The 10,000-nt window shown below is 61.4% G+C and overlaps 1 non-coding gene across 1 annotated transcript; it reads right to left on the reverse strand.

Moving 5' to 3' along the window:
* Positions 1-5,953: 5,953 nt before the first annotated feature.
* LOC148058720 (5S ribosomal RNA) lies at positions 5,954-6,072 on the reverse strand. Its single transcript, XR_015709616.1, has one exon. It is a non-coding gene; the product is annotated as a 5S ribosomal RNA (ribosomal RNA).
* Between the last annotated feature and the right edge of the window lie 3,928 nt (positions 6,073-10,000).

Consider the following 10,000-nt stretch of genomic DNA (forward strand, 5'->3'; position numbering starts at 1 on the left):
GTTCTCCGCGGTCATCCACTCCAACCTTGTCCGATTTTGAGGCACCAGGCTCGGCCACCCTCCGAGCCTTTTCACTCCCTCTCCTGTTATGGTGCCTCCCTATTAACCTCTAGGTGGTTGCGCTCGTGACATCAAAAAGACCACTTTTTGCAGAGCAGTCACACTCGGAAAAAATTTCTTTCGTCAGGCAAAAGAACCAGAGTTTTCAGCGGTCATCCACTCCAACCTTGTCCGATTTTGAGGCACCAGGCTCGGCCACCCTCCGAGCCTTTTCACTCCCTCTCCTGTTATGGTGCCTCCCTATTAACCTCTAGGTGGTTGCGCTCGTGACATCAAAAAGACCACTTTTTGCAGAGCAGTCACACTCGGAAAAAAATTTCTTTCGTCTGGCAAAAGAACCAGAGTTTTCAGCGGTCATCCACTCCAACCTTGTCCGATTTTGAGGCACCAGGCTCGGCCACCCTCCGAGCCTTTTCACTCCCTCTCCTGTTATGGTGCCTCCCTATTAACCTCTAGGTGGTTGCGCTCGTGACATCAAAAAGACCACTTTTTGCAGAGCAGTCACACTCGGAAAAAATTTCTTTCGTCTGGCAAAAGAACCAGAGTTTTCAGCGGTCATCCACTCCAACCTTGTCCGACTTTGAGGCACCAGGCTCGGCCACCCTCCGAGCCTTTTCACTCCCTCTCCTGTTATGGTGCCTCCCTATTAACCTCTAGGTGGTTGCGCTCGTGACATCAAAAAGACCACTTTTTGAGGAGCAGTCACACTCGGAAAAAATTTCTTTCGTCTGGCAAAAGAACCAGAGTTTTCAGCGGTCATCCACTCCAACCTTGTCCGATTTTGAGGCACCAGGCTCGGCCACCCTCCGAGCCTTTTCACTCCCTCTCCTGTTATGGTGCCTCCCTATTAACCTCTAGGTGGTTGCGCTCGTGACATCAAAAAGACCACTTTTTGCAGAGCAGTCACACTCGGGAAAAATTTCTTTCGTCTGGCAAAAGAACCAGAGTTTTCAGCGGTCATCCACTCCAACCTTGTCCGATTTTGAGGCACCAGGCTCGGCCACCCTCCGAGCCTTTTCACTCCCTCTCCTGTTATGGTGCCTCCCTATTAACCTCTAGGTGGTTGCGCTCGTGACATCAAAAAGACCACTTTTTTCAGAGCAGTCACACTCGGGAAAAATTTCTTTCGTCTGGCAAAAGAACCAGAGTTATCAGCGGTCATCCACTCCAACCTTGTCCGACGTTGAGGCACCGATGTCGGCCAAGTTCTGAGCGTTCCACCACCGAATGCCACTGGTCCTCAACACAGCGGACTTCCAATCCAACCTTGTCCGACTTTGAGGCACCGAAGTCGGCCTCAGCCCGAGCCTTCCCCCGCCGACCTCACTGGAGCCCGCCATCCAGGGACCGGCGGAGGTCGCCCGCATGACCGCGGCAAAGTGTCTCAAAGTCGGGCACGACCGCTCGAGTCACCCGCCAACCCGGTCCGGGGCACCTCCAGGGACCGGCGGAGGTCGCCCGCATGACCGCGGCAAAGTGTCTCAAAGTCGGGCATGACCGCTCGAGTCACCCGCCAACCCGGTCCGGGGCACCTCCAGGGACCGGCGGAGGACGCCCGCATGACCGCGACAAAGTGTCTCAAAGTCGGGCACGACCGCTCGAGTCACCCGCCAACCCGGTCCGGGGCACCTCCAGGGACCGGCGGAGGACGCCCGCATGACCGCGACAAAGTGTCTCAAAGTCGGGCATGACCGCTCGAGTCACCCGCCAACCCGGTCCGGGGCACCTCCAGGGACCGGCGGAGGACGCCCGCATGACCGCGACAAAGTGTCTCAAAGTCGGGCATGACCGCTCGAGTCACCCGCCAACCCGGTCCGGGGCACCTCCAGGGACCGGCGGAGGACGCCCGCATGACCGCGACAAAGTGTCTCAAAGTCGGGCACGACCGCTCGAGTCACCCGCCAACCCGGTCCGGGGCACCTCCAGGGACCGGCGGAGGACGCCCGCATGACCGCGACAAAGTGTCTCAAAGTCGGGCACGACCGTTCGAGTCACCCGCCAACCCGGTCCGGGGAACCTCCGGGGACCGGCGGAGGTCGCTCGCATGACCGCGACAAAGTGTCTCAAAGTCGGGCACGACCGCTCGAGTCACCCGCCAACCCGGTCCGGGGCACCTCCAGGGACCGGCGGAGGACGCCCGCATGACCGCGACAAAGTGTCTCAAAGTCGGGCATGACCGTTCGAGTCACCCGCCAACCCGGTCCGGGGCACCTCCAGGGACCGGCGGAGGAGGCCCGCATGACCGCGACAAAGTGTCTCAAAGTCGGGCATGACCGCTCGAGTCACCCGCCAACCCGGTCCGGGGCACCTCCGGGGACCGGCGGAGGACGCCCGCATGACCGCGACAAAGTGTCTCAAAGTCGGGCACGACCGCTCGAGTCACCCGCCAACCCGGTCCGGGGCACCTCCAGGGACCGGCGGAGGACGCCCGCATGACCGCGACAAAGTGTCTCAAAGTCGGGCACGACCGCTCGAGTCACCCGCCAACCCGGTCCGGGGCACCTCCAGGGACCGGCGGAGGACGCCCGCATGACCGCGACAAAGTGTCTCAAAGTCGGGCATGACCGCTCGAGTCACCCGCCAACCCGGTCCGGGGCACCTCCGGGGACCGGCGGAGGACGCCCGCATGACCGCGACAAAGTGTCTCAAAGTCGGGCACGACCGCTCGAGTCACCCGCCAACCCGGTCCGGGGCACCTCCGGGGAGCAGTGGAGGTCGCTCGCATGACCGCGACAAAGTGTCTCAAAGTCGGGCATGACCGCTCGAGTCGCCCGCCATCCCGGTCCGGAGCTCAACACTTTGTCGTTTTTTCCACTCCCTCCCCATTAACCTCTAGGTGGTTGCGCTCGTGACATCAAAAAGACCACTTTTTGCAGAGCAGTCACACTCGGAAAAAATTCGTTTCGTCTGGCAAAAGAACCAGAGTTCTCAGCGGGCTTCCAGTCCAACCTTGTCCGATTTTGAGGCACCAGGCTCGGCCACAGTCCGAGCCCATTCACTCCCTCCCCTGTTGTACTCGCTCCCTATTAACCTCTAGGTGGTTGCGCTCGTGACATCAAAAAGACCACTTTTTGAGGAGCAGTCACACTTAGGAAAAATCCGTTTGCGCTCACACCATCCCTCCCCATTAACCTCTAGGTGGTTGCGCTCGTGACATCAAAAAGACCACTTTTTGAGGAGCAGTCACACTTAGGAAAAATCCGTTTGCGCTCACACCATCCCTCCCCATTAACCTCTAGGTGGTTGCGCTCGTGACATCAAAAAGACCACTTTTTGAGGAGCAGTCAGACACCGAGGTTTTCTGGATTTATGTCCGTTTTCCTGGTTCTCTGACTCGGGCACCTTGTGACCGACATCCCCCCCTTCCCTGGTTCTATTTTGCCGATACTTTGGTGAGTTTTCTACCCGCAAACCAAGCCCCCCAAGCCCGCCGCCTGGTGGGGGAGCATGCCGCCTGGCCCGGTTCTATTTTAGGTCACTTTGGTGAGTTTTCTACCCGCAAACCAAGCCCCCCAAGCCCGCCGCCTGGTGGGGGAAGAGGCCCCCTGGTCCCGGTTCTATTTTAGGACACTTTGGTGAGTTTTCTACCCGCAAACCAAGCCCCCCAAGCCCGCCGCCTGGTGGGGGAAGATGCCCCCTGGTCCCGGTTCTATTTTAGGACACTTTGGTGAGTTTTCTACCCGCAAACCAAGCCCCCCAAGCCCGCCGCCTGGTGGGGGAACATGCCGCCTAGCCCGGTTCTATTTTAGGTCACTTTGGTGAGTTTTCTACCCGCAAACCAAGCCCCCCCAAGCCCGCCGCCTGGTGGGGGAAGAGGCCCCCTGGTCCCGGTTCTATTTTAGGACACTTTGGTGAGTTTTCTACCCGCAAACCAAGCCCCCCAAGCCCGCCGCCTGGTGGGGGAACATGCCCCCTGGTCCCGGTTCTATTTTAGGACACTTTGGTGAGTTTTCTACCCGCAAACCAAGCCCCCCAAGCCCGCCGCCTGGTGGGGGAACATGCCCCCTGGTCCCGGTTCTATTTTAGGACACTTTGGTGAGTTTTCTACCCGCAAACCAAGCCCCCCAAGCCCGCCGCCTGGTGGGGGAACATGCCCCCTGGTCCCGGTTCTATTTTAGGACACTTTGGTGAGTTTTCTACCCGGAAACCAAGCCCCCCAAGCCCGCCACCTGGTGGGGGAAGAGGCCCCCTGGTCCCGGTTCTATTTTAGGACACTTTGGTGAGTTTTCTACCCACACTGCAGGTCCCCAAATGCCGCCATCTGGTGGGGGAACATGCCGCCTGCACCGGTTCTATTTTAAGTCACTTTGGTGAGTTTTCTGCCCACACTACGGGTCCCCAAATGCCGCCATCTGGTGGGGGAACATGCCGCCTGCACCGGTTCTATTTTAAGTCACTTTGGTGAGTTTTCTGCCCACACTACGGCTCCCCAAATGCCGCCATCTGGTGGGGGAACATGCCGCCTGCACCGGTTCTATTTTAAGTCACTTTGGTGAGTTTTCTGCCCACACTACGGGTCCCCAAATGCCGCCATCTGGTGGGGGAACATGCCGCCTGCAACGGTTCTATTTTAAGTCACTTTGGTGAGTTTTCTGCCCACACTACGGGTCCCCAAATGCCGCCATCTGGTGGGGGAACATGCCGCCTGCACCGGTTCTATTTTAAGTCACTTTGGTGAGTTTTCTGCCCACACTACGGGTCCCCAAATGCCGCCATCTGGTGGGGGGACATGCCGCCTGCACCGGTTCTATTTTAAGTCACTTTGGTGAGTTTTCTGCCCACACTACGGGTCCCCAAATGCCGCCATCTGGTGGGGGAACTGCCGCCTAGTCCCGGTTCTATTTTAGGTCACTTTTCTCACTTTCTTACCCACAAATAACGCCCCAAATGCCGCCGCCTGGTGGGGGGAACTGCCGCCTAGTCCCGGTTCTATTTTAGGTCACTTTTCTCACTTTCTTACCCACAAATAATGCCCCAAATGCCGCCGCCTGGTGGGGGGAACTGCCGCCTAGTCCCGGTTCTATTTTAGGTCACTTTTCTCACTTTCTGACCCACAAATAATGCCCCAAATGCCGCCGCCTGGTGGGGGGAACTGCCGCCTAGTCCCGGTTCTATTTTAGGTCACTTTTCTCACTTTCTGACCCACAAATAATGCCCCAAATGCCGCCGCCTGGTGGGGGGAACTGCCGCCTAGTCCCGGTTCTATTTTAGGTCACTTTTCTCACTTTCTTACCCACAAATAATGCCCCAAATGCCGCCGCCTGGTGGGGGGAACTGCCGCCTAGTCCCGGTTCTATTTTAGGTCACTTTTCTCACTTTCTGACCCACAAATAATGCCCCAAATGCCGCCGCCTGGTGGGGGGAACTGCCGCCTAGTCCCGGTTCTATTTTAGGTCACTTTTCTCACTTTCTTACCCACAAATAATGCCCCAAATGCCGCCGCCTGGTGGGGGGAACTGCCGCCTAGTCCCGGTTCTATTTTAGGTCACTTTTCTCACTTTCTGACCCACAAATAATGCCCCAAATGCCGCCGCCTGGTGGGGGGAACTGCCGCCTAGTCCCGGTTCTATTTTAGGTCACTTTTCTCACTTTCTTACCCACAAATAATGCCCCAAATGCCGCCGCCTGGTGGGGGGAACTGCCGCCTAGTCCCGGTTCTATTTTAGGTCACTTTTCTCACTTTCTGACCCACAAATAATGCCCCAAATGCCGCCGCCTGGTGGGGGGAACTGCCGCCTAGTCCCGGTTCTATTTTAGGTCACTTTTCTCACTTTCTTACCCACAAATAATGCCCCAAATGCCGCCGCCTGGTGGGGGGAACTGCCGCCTAGTCCCGGTTCTATTTTAGGTCACTTTTCTCACTTTTCTACCCACAAATAATGGCAAAAAAAAATGCTTACAGCACCCAGTATTCCCAGGCGGTCTCCCATCCAAGTACTAACTGGGCCCGACCCTGCTTGGCTTCCGAGATCAGACGAGATCGGGCTCATTCAGGGTGGTGTGGCCGTAAGCGAGGGAAGCGCTTGTGAAATGCCCCAAAGTGTTGAAAATGTTCCCCAGGCCCCTGGTTCCCCATCCCCGCAGGAGGAGGCTCCCCAGGCCCCCTGGTTCCCCATCCCCGCAGGAGGAGGCTCCCCAGGCGCCCTGGTTCTCCATCCCCGCAGGAGGAGGCTCCCCAGGCCCCCTGGTTCTCCATGCCCGCAGGAGGAGGCTCCCCAGGCCCCCTGGTTCTCCATCCCCGCAGGAGGAGGCTCCCCAGGCCCCCTGGTTCCCCATCCCCGCAGGAGGAGGCTCCCCAGGCCCCCTGGTTCTCCATCCCCGCAGGAGGAGGCTCCCCAGGCCCCCATGTTCTCCATGCCCGCAGGAGGAGGCTCCCCAGGCCCCTTGGTTCCCCATCCCCGCAGGAGGAGGCTCCCCAGGCCCCTGGTTCTCCATCCCCGCAGGAGGAGGCTCCCCAGGCGCCCTGGTTCTCCATCCCCGCAGGAGGAGGCTCCCCAGGCCCCCTGGTTCTCCATGCCCGCAGGAGGAGGCTCCCCAGGCCCCCTGGTTCTCCATCCCCGCAGGAGGAGGCTCCCCAGGCCCCCTGGTTCCCCATCCCCGCAGGAGGAGGCTCCCCAGGCCCCCTGGTTCTCCATGCCCGCAGGAGGAGGCTCCCCAGGCCCCCTGGTTCTCCATCCCCGCAGGAGGAGGCTCCCCAGGCCCCCATGTTCTCCATGCCCGCAGGAGGAGGCTCCCCAGGCCCCTTGGTTCTCCATCCCCGCAGGAGGAGGCTCCCCAGGCCCCTGGTTCCCCATCCCCGCAGGAGGAGGCTCCCCAGGCCCCCTGGTTCTCCATGCCCGCAGGAGGAGGCTCCCCAGGCCCCCTGGTTCTCCATGCCCGCAGGAGGAGGCTCCCCAGGCCCCCTGGTTCTCCATCCCCGCAGGAGGAGGCTCCCCAGGCCCCTGGTTCTCCATGCCCGCAGGAGGAGGCTCCCCAGGCCCCCTGGTTCTCCATGACCGCAGGAGGAGGCTCCCCAGGCCCCCTGGTTCTCCATCCCCGCAGGAGGAGGCTCCCCAGGCCCCCTGGTTCCCCATCCCCGCAGGAGGAGGCTCCCCAGGCCCCCTGGTTCCCCATCCCCGCAGGAGGAGGCTCCCCAGGCGCCCTGGTTCTCCATCCCCGCAGGAGGAGGCTCCCCAGGCCCCCTGGTTCTCCATGCCCGCAGGAGGAGGCTCCCCAGGCCCCCTGGTTCTCCATCCCCGCAGGAGGAGGCTCCCCAGGCCCCCTGGTTCCCCATCCCCGCAGGAGGAGGCTCCCCAGGCCCCCTGGTTCTCCATGCCCGCAGGAGGAGGCTCCCCAGGCCCCCTGGTTCTCCATCCCCGCAGGAGGAGGCTCCCCAGGCCCCCATGTTCTCCATGCCCGCAGGAGGAGGCTCCCCAGGCCCCTTGGTTCTCCATCCCCGCAGGAGGAGGCTCCCCAGGCCCCTGGTTCCCCATCCCCGCAGGAGGAGGCTCCCCAGGCCCCCTGGTTCTCCATGCCCGCAGGAGGAGGCTCCCCAGGCCCCCTGGTTCTCCATGCCCGCAGGAGGAGGCTCCCCAGGCCCCCTGGTTCTCCATCCCCGCAGGAGGAGGCTCCCCAGGCCCCTGGTTCTCCATGCCCGCAGGAGGAGGCTCCCCAGGCCCCCTGGTTCTCCATGACCGCAGGAGGAGGCTCCCCAGGCCCCCTGGTTCTCCATCCCCGCAGGAGGAGGCTCCCCAGGCCCCCTGGTTCCCCATCCCCGCAGGAGGAGGCTCCCCAGGCCCCCTGGTTCCCCATCCCCGCAGGAGGAGGCTCCCCAGGCCCCCTGGTTCTCCATCCCCGCAGGAGGAGGCCCCCCAGGCCCCTGGTTCCCCATCCCCGCAGGAGGAGGCTCCCCAGGCCCCCTGGTTCTCCATGCCCGCAGGAGGAGGCTCCCCAGGCCCCTGGTTGGGAGAGGGGGAAAAAGAGCAAAGTGTTTAAAAATGCCCCAAAGTGTTGAAAATGTTCCCCAGGCCCCTGGTTCCCCATCCCCGCAGGAGGAGGCTCCCCAGGCCCCCTGGTTGGGAGAGGGGGAAAAAGAGCAAAGTGTTTAAAAATGCCCCAAAGTGTTGAAAATGTTCCCCAGGCCCCTGGTTCCCCATCCCCGCAGGAGGAGGCTCCCCAGGCCCCCTGGTTGGGAGAGGGGGAAAAAGAGCAAAGTGTTTAAAAATGCCCCAAAGTGTTGAAAATGTTCCCCAGGCCCCTGGTTCCCCATCCCCGCAGGAGGAGGCTCCCAAGGCCCCCTGGTTGGGAGAGGGGGAAAAAGAGCAAAGTGTTTAAAAATGCCCCAAAGTGTTGAAAATGTTCCCCAGGCCCCTGGTTCCCCATCCCCGCAGGAGGAGGCTCCCCAGGCCCCCTGGTTGGGAGAGGGGGAAAAAGAGCAAAGTGTTTAAAAATGCCCCAAAGTGTTGAAAATGTTCCCCAGGCCCCTGGTTCCCCATCCCCGCAGGAGGAGGCTCCCCAGGCCCCCTGGTTGGGAGAGGGGGAAAAAGAGCAAAGTGTTTAAAAATGCCCCAAAGTGTTGAAAATGTTCCCCAGGCCCCTGGTTCCCCATCCCCGCAGGAGGAGGCTCCCCAGGCCCCCTGGTTCTCCATGCCCGCAGGAGGAGGCTCCCCAGGCCCCCTGGTTCTCCATCCCCGCAGGAGGAGGCTCCCCAGGCCCCCATGTTCTCCATGCCCGCAGGAGGAGGCTCCCCAGGCCCCTTGGTTCTCCATCCCCGCAGGAGGAGGCTCCCCAGGCCCCTGGTTCCCCATCCCCGCAGGAGGAGGCTCCCCAGGCCCCCTGGTTCTCCATGCCCGCAGGAGGAGGCTCCCCAGGCCCCCTGGTTCTCCATGCCCGCAGGAGGAGGCTCCCCAGGCCCCCTGGTTCTCCATCCCCGCAGGAGGAGGCTCCCCAGGCCCCTGGTTCTCCATGCCCGCAGGAGGAGGCTCCCCAGGCCCCCTGGTTCTCCATGACCGCAGGAGGAGGCTCCCCAGGCCCCCTGGTTCTCCATCCCCGCAGGAGGAGGCTCCCCAGGCCCCCTGGTTCCCCATCCCCGCAGGAGGAGGCTCCCCAGGCCCCCTGGTTCCCCATCCCCGCAGGAGGAGGCTCCCCAGGCCCCCTGGTTCTCCATCCCCGCAGGAGGAGGCCCCCCAGGCCCCTGGTTCCCCATCCCCGCAGGAGGAGGCTCCCCAGGCCCCCTGGTTCTCCATGCCCGCAGGAGGAGGCTCCCCAGGCCCCTGGTTGGGAGAGGGGGAAAAAGAGCAAAGTGTTTAAAAATGCCCCAAAGTGTTGAAAATGTTCCCCAGGCCCCTGGTTCCCCATCCCCGCAGGAGGAGGCTCCCCAGGCCCCCTGGTTGGGAGAGGGGGAAAAAGAGCAAAGTGTTTAAAAATGCCCCAAAGTGTTGAAAATGTTCCCCAGGCCCCTGGTTCCCCATCCCCGCAGGAGGAGGCTCCCCAGGCCCCCTGGTTGGGAGAGGGGGAAAAAGAGCAAAGTGTTTAAAAATGCCCCAAAGTGTTGAAAATGTTCCCCAGGCCCCTGGTTCCCCATCCCCGCAGGAGGAGGCTCCCAAGGCCCCCTGGTTGGGAGAGGGGGAAAAAGAGCAAAGTGTTTAAAAATGCCCCAAAGTGTTGAAAATGTTCCCCAGGCCCCTGGTTCCCCATCCCCGCAGGAGGAGGCTCCCCAGGCCCCCTGGTTGGGAGAGGGGGAAAAAGAGCAAAGTGTTTAAAAATGCCCCAAAGTGTTGAAAATGTTCCCCAGGCCCCTGGTTCCCCATCCCCGCAGGAGGAGGCTCCCCAGGCCCCCTGGTTGGGAGAGGGGGAAAAAGAGCAAAGTGTTTAAAAATGCCCCAAAGTGTTGAAAATGTTCCCCAGGCCCCTGGTTCCCCATCCCCGCAGGAGGAGGCTCCCAAGGCCCCCTGGTTGGGAG

This window comes from Callionymus lyra, unplaced genomic scaffold (assembly GCF_982586985.1).
Source record: "Callionymus lyra unplaced genomic scaffold, fCalLyr1.hap1.1 HAP1_SCAFFOLD_48, whole genome shotgun sequence".
Lineage (NCBI taxonomy): Eukaryota > Metazoa > Chordata > Actinopteri > Syngnathiformes > Callionymidae > Callionymus > Callionymus lyra.